The sequence below is a fragment of the Aegilops tauschii genome, chromosome 7 (assembly GCF_002575655.3).
Source record: "Aegilops tauschii subsp. strangulata cultivar AL8/78 chromosome 7, Aet v6.0, whole genome shotgun sequence".
Taxonomy (NCBI): domain Eukaryota; kingdom Viridiplantae; phylum Streptophyta; class Magnoliopsida; order Poales; family Poaceae; genus Aegilops; species Aegilops tauschii.
Window position 1 is genome coordinate 40,779,588 of NC_053041.3, and position 6,569 is coordinate 40,786,156.

The window sequence follows — 6,569 nt, forward strand, 5'->3', positions numbered from 1 at the left end:
GGCGGGTGGGCGGGTGGCGGGGCAAGGGGGCGGCGGCGGGTGCTGGGGGCGGCGGCGGGGGCGGTGGCGGGTGGCGGTGGTTGTCGGGGAGGAGACAGAAACAGAGAGATGGAGGGGCGGGGTGGGGCTCGGCCGTTAGTTAGGTTAGCTCTTTGCCGTCCGCCCCACCTTTGCCGTCCGCTTTTTTTCTCTTTGCCGTCTGCTCGCAGACGGCAAAGAAGGGGGCCCGTTAAGTTTTTTATGATCAGCTCGTTAGCGGGGGCCACCTCTCTCTTTGCCGTCTGCCAGCTGACGGCAAAGATTCTTTGCCGTCCGTTTTTCTGAAGCGGACGGCAAAGACCTTCTTTGCCGTCAGCTAGCAGACGGCGAAGAACTGGCAGACAGCAAATAAGCTAATTCCAGTAGTGTGCGAGCCATTTGATCTACAACAGAAAATACAAGTTTCACTTAGACTTTGTTTATAATGAAATTTGCACTAGTGAATAAACATTTTTATTCTAAAGTGTGATCCCACTCAAATCAATATCTCTCATAATTGATTTAGGGTGATTCAAGATCCATATTTCTATTCGATGCCATTGACGGGTTCATCACTGATGACACGAATTTCAATCGGTAGGCCAACTTGCCAATCACATCTCTATGTGATTCTTGTTCATCTTTCGATGGGCGTGTTCCGAGCTCAGGACTCTCCTGCCTGAACGTCAAAGACAACCAAGTGATCTTGCTGCAAGGTCTGACCTCACCCGCCTCATTCCTCTCGATTCGTTCGTGCTCATGTGTACATGGCGCACCCCGAAAAGATACGAATTTCCGACGGTGCTACACTTGGGTGAACACTAACTACTTTGATATTTTAAGTTTGAGAGATCACCCTAATAAAAGCGACTACCGCGCAATCAAGAAGGGTGTATCAAGAGGGATAAACATCTCAGGCAATTCATAATAGCATGATATGGTATAGCCTCTTCTGACGGAGAAGTTAAGTATTTCTTCGTCTTCAGCATTCGCATCGGTGTTCACCTTCGCGGAGATTGCCACCACCTTGTCGATGCACCAGATAATATCACTATCTCCATAGCAGATAAAATAAATGCATTACTTAAGGTTGACACGCAGGTCATTAAAGTGCAATCATATGGCTCCAGCCATCATGCCGAATCATGACACGTAGGTCATGTTAATTACATCATATAGTCATCTCATACACAATCAAATTGAATATGAGCATTGCTATACCACATCACATGCACATCCAGCAAAACCAAGTTAGACGCCTCTAATCGGTTTATGCAAAAATTTATTTTACGTGGCTTCTAAGGTTTTGACTTAAACCGCAGCTACCAACGTTTTATCATCAAGTATGATTATTCAAGTTGCTAGATTAACATCTCGGGGTGTATGAAACACGAGATAATTAAATCTCGAGCCCCATACTAAACTTCATCATACGCATGACCCCCGTGCAGATCATATCTGCAATGCCCTTTCATCTGCGAATTTCATCTTTCTTTTGACTACGGCAGAACCCAAAGAACTGATAGCACTTCCATGATCAATCAGGATCACGGATTGCCAGAACTTTGTCAAATTCCACCATGCTGTCTCGAGATTGAGCAAACGCAAATTCTAGGGAAGCAACAAGAACGTCCGGTAACAGATTTCATCTGTCACCCGCATAAATAATTTTCAGCAATAGATCTCATCTACTACCTAATTATTTTATGCAGTACCCATACATCTCCATGTATTCTAGATCGAAACCTGCATCTACGCATAGCACGGCTCTTGATGCCACTGTAGGGGAACACGACAGAAAACAAAAATTTCGGTATAGCGAGCACGCCCAGGACCACTATGGAGACTGCATACAAGGTTTGATCTGATCCGTACCGACTCGAAGCGCAGCGGAAGAAGAGTCGGTGGAGATCGTCGGTGAAGATCCCCGCAGCTAGGATTTACAACCTCCCAACCGCGAGGATGTAATCCCTCTCCGGACAGCCCTTCGGGAGGCGGTCGGACAGTCCCCCGCACGATGTCGCGGACAGCCCTTCGGGAGGATCCTCGAAACTCGGACGGTAACTCGGACAGCCCTTCGGGAGGATACTCGAACAGGCCCTCGGGCAAACGATCGAAACTACAATCTCTCTATGGAGTTGCACACATACGGTGTCAGCTATCCGGCAGGGCTTCGCCGTCCAGAGCTAGTTCCTGCCGGAACCCAGACAGCCTTTCGGCTCTACGAAACAATTTCGCTGGGAGGGAGAGAGAAGCCAGACAAGTCATGGCATGTTTATGAGAGCAAGGTATGATCTTTGGGCAGCCCCCTCACCCCCTATTTATTGGAAAACCAAGGGGTAGGGTGCCTCCACAAATTACCAAAAACTCCCATGCATTAGGTCACACATGAGGGTGTTATGGGCAAAATGGGAGGCCATGTGGAGCTCCATGGAGCACCACCATGTTTGGCCGTCCAAACCCTTGGGGGGCCCCCATGAGGGGCTTCCTTGGCCCCCAAGCCCTTCTAGAAGCCTTTTCACAAAAGCCCTAAAAGGTGGCTTTCCAAAAATATCCATAAAGTTGATTTTCACTATTCATGACGACATTTTTCAGCGTCCGTTCGAACTGAAAATATTTATGTGGGCTTAGCACATTTCCAGTACCCACTAAAATAATTTTCAATGCGTTCCGAAACAATTTCGGTTTAGTGATTTTCATCTGCGAAACGCACCTGAAGTGGCTCCGGAACATTTCTTGTTTTTATCCCGGAAAATTCCAAGAAGTTTCCAGAATGATTCTGGCACCCTCCAAGAATTATCAGGCATGTGCCGAAACCAATTTGACTTAATAGTATATCCCGAAACAACTTTTCGGTTTCACCGAAACTCATCCGATGACCTCTCTCTGCGGAACTTTTCCGCTGTCCGAAACTTTTTCGGTGATTTTCTCTCAGACTCCCTGTCTAGTATTCAGCAGATAGATGACCCTTAAGCGTGTGACCCTATAGGTTCGGTGAATTATAGACATGACCCGGAACCCCTTCCGATCAATGATCAACATCGGAGCCGTGGACACCCATATTGACCCCTATACCCACACGAATAAATATTCGAGTGAACCTCCAGTTGCAGTGAGCTATTCATGTTGCTTCACGATATGTCACAAACACCCGAGGTGAGATTTATTGCATCCCCGTGGACGAACAATTTTTCCACCATGCAAGTTACCTCGTTACCGGTTCTGTTCTCTTTTCTCGTTTCCGTGTTCCGGCATCCCAGTGATCAAATCACAAGGTGTCTGGCCAGACGATTATGGATACCGTAACACCGAGAGGGCCCGAGAATATCTCTCCATCGTCGGAGGAGCAAATCCCAATCTTGAGCTATCTCGTTCCTTGCCATACTTTTCCGTGAACCCGTAAGCCGCCGTAATAGCCACCCAGTTACGAATGACGTTTAACAAACCCCAAAGTTCACGAAGCAAGTACGAAGCAACTCGATACTCTCATGGTCTAAGGAATTATGCAAACATTAACTATCTCTGTGTTATTAACCATAAACTTGTGACGAAAAGAATCTCATAGCATAACATCAATTTGGGTCGATTCAACACAAGTGTTCTACCAACATCGCGCCCTCAGAATTGCCAGCATAGACATGCCCATGATCAGGAAAATAGGATCATCATGCAATACATGAGCCAGTCTTAGAGGCAAGACTAGGAATACATTTTACCGTTTAGTATACCACACATGCACATGAGTTTCCCTCCGAGCCTCGTGGATATTGCAGACTCGAGAATCATTGCAGTTATAGCATGGAAGCTAAACATTCATTACAAACTTTGGAGATACAAAATAACTGTTATTACTGCCTCTAGGGCATATCTCCTACAGTTTGGTCTACCAGCACGCAATCCTGGATTTCATGTGATTCCTCGCTTCCTGACGGATTCTAGACAAAGGAAGTCAATTCGTGACGAGTCTAAGAAAAACCACTTCACGGCAGAATGAGAGGGAGGAACCACACCTCAACTTCTCAATTTTAATTTGAGTTTATTCTACATTATGTATTGTGTGTTCCTGAGGGCAACGTTGAAATAGTGATTTGGATGTCATGGTTAGCACAGGGGAACCTATGTTGTCTTAAGCCTCTAGATCAACTATTGTCAACCCAACGAACTGTTGGAATGTCACCCGTTGCTTCTCAGTTACTCGGCATTTATGGCACTCTAGGAAATATTTCTTACATTGAACTGATCTTTGAGAGACGTGCAGGATGTCATGGCTCTCGGCTGTTCCTCCCGTGTGTTGATCCGTCAGCAGGAGCTCGAGAGCAATGCAAGGGTTGAACGGCAATTCATGTCACTATAAACTTCCCAACGCCTTTCATTCCTATAAGTAATCAAATAGCTACAGAGCGAATGGTGATATGCCACGAAATATTCATGATGACATGATAGACCAGCAGCTCAGGAGGAGGAACTTGGTATTAATATCTGGGGGAAATGGATCGAGATCTTGAGCTAACATGAAGCAATAAGTAAGTCAGAAAGCAAGGACTCGGTCAGAACTAGACACAAAGCAAATTCAATCAAGTAATTGTGTAAATGCTTAATACTTCACACGCACAATAATAACAAAAATAAATGGTGCTACTTGTAACTTTCCATGACGTTTTCAGCTTTACATATAGCCTCGTTTTGGTACCTCGGGTTTACATAAAGCCTCGTTTTGATCATCACTCAAACATTCGGTAGAAGATTCATGTCAGGCAATTCACATCTTGTATATACATGAAGACCACCTCTTATTCAATAGTTTCAATATATGGTTAGGTACGCGTCGCCTGATCCATTCTCGGAGTGAAATTTTGCTCTAGTAATTCGGCTACAACGGGCAAAAATTAAAAGTATACAAAAGGCGAGATCAGTTATTGCTTCGAGGAACTATGCATGATATGCCAAATGCGTTCACCAGCAATGAAGCTTGGTTGACTGCCAGCGGCAAGGATGCAACCGTTTTGCACATTGCATCCAATGTATGTATTCAAAGTTTCAGACCCAGCTCACAGTGTGGCTATTACCTTCTCGGAATTGAGAATCATGATGCAGCAGTGAATTCCAAGTATATATTTCTCCATTGCAACAAAAGCAGTGTATTAATGCCAAAAATCTGAGTTTTTAAAGCGGCCCAACCTCTTCTGCTATACTACGCTTCTCTGTGCAGAAGCTATCAGAAATCACAACACAACAAACGGGCATAACCACGTACACGTTTAGAGGAACCTGCAACAACGAATACACGTAGGCAGGAAATACCAAGAGAAGAGCACCAGGAGAAACGAAAGAAAAAATTATAACAACAAAGAAAGAAAACCGCAGAATAAATAAGAAAACCAAACAACAAAACAAAAGAAATTTTTTGAAGTAAAACAAAGAGAAAACAAAAACTGGGGAAGAAAGAAAAGAAGAAAAAAGTAACATAAAAAGGAAACAGAAGAAAAACCGGTGCAAAAAGAAAAGTAAACAAGTAAAACAAAATAATCGGTGAAAAACCGAGATAAGAAACAAAAAAACTGAAGAAATAAAAAACATAAAAAAAAGAAAAAAACAAAGGAAACCAGATGTGAAACAAAGAAAAACAAAAAATCAAAGAAAAACCGTTACAGAACACCGGACTAAAATCAATAAAAAAATGAAAGAAATCGAAGAAATGATAGCGAAGGCAGCCAGCATCCATCGAGCGTTTCAATTGAAACCAGATCGAACAAAAAATAGACGAAAGTGGGCTGGCCCTGTGGCTACGCGTGAGCTTTCATGCGAGGGCACCTTTTTCCCTCAAAAAACAAAAATGTGAGGGCCGCCTGTAGCGCCAGTTCACCAGCTTGCGCTCACGGCGTGGTAGTTGGGCCGACCCATTAAAGCAGGAGCGACCCCTCAAAAAAAAATTATGCACGAGCGCTGTCGGTCGGGACGCTCGTTGCTCGGGTTCGCTGGTTGACCATAGACCACTTATAAAGGTCGTTCACTATTGACGTTTACAAAAAAAGTTAATGAAAAAATAAAATTTAAAATTTCGAGAAAACTGTTTAAAATATTAAAAAACCATGATTTTTCAAAAAAAATGCACGGCTTTTAGAAAACATGAAATAAAAAATCCGTGCAATTTGAAAAAGTTTGCGAAAATGAAAAAGTACATGAATTTGGGAAAAGTTGATTAATTTGGAAAAATGGTGATAAAACTCTGGAAATGATTCGCGAATTTGGAAAATGTTCACGACTTTGAGAAGAGTTCATGAATTTGAAAGTTCACAACTTGGAAACATTCGTAATTTGAAAAAGGTTCACAAATATGAAACAAAATCATAAAAATTGAAAAAATATCGCAAAATTTGGAACATATAAGTCCGAGAATTCGAGTAAAGTTCATAAGTTTGAAAAAGTGTGTGCATTTAAAAAATTAAAAGAAAGAGAAACAACAAAAATACGAAGAAAAACCAGCCAACATGTAAACTCTGCAAAGATAAACGTCTAGAAGCTACTAGAAGCTTCCCAAAATATAACTAAAT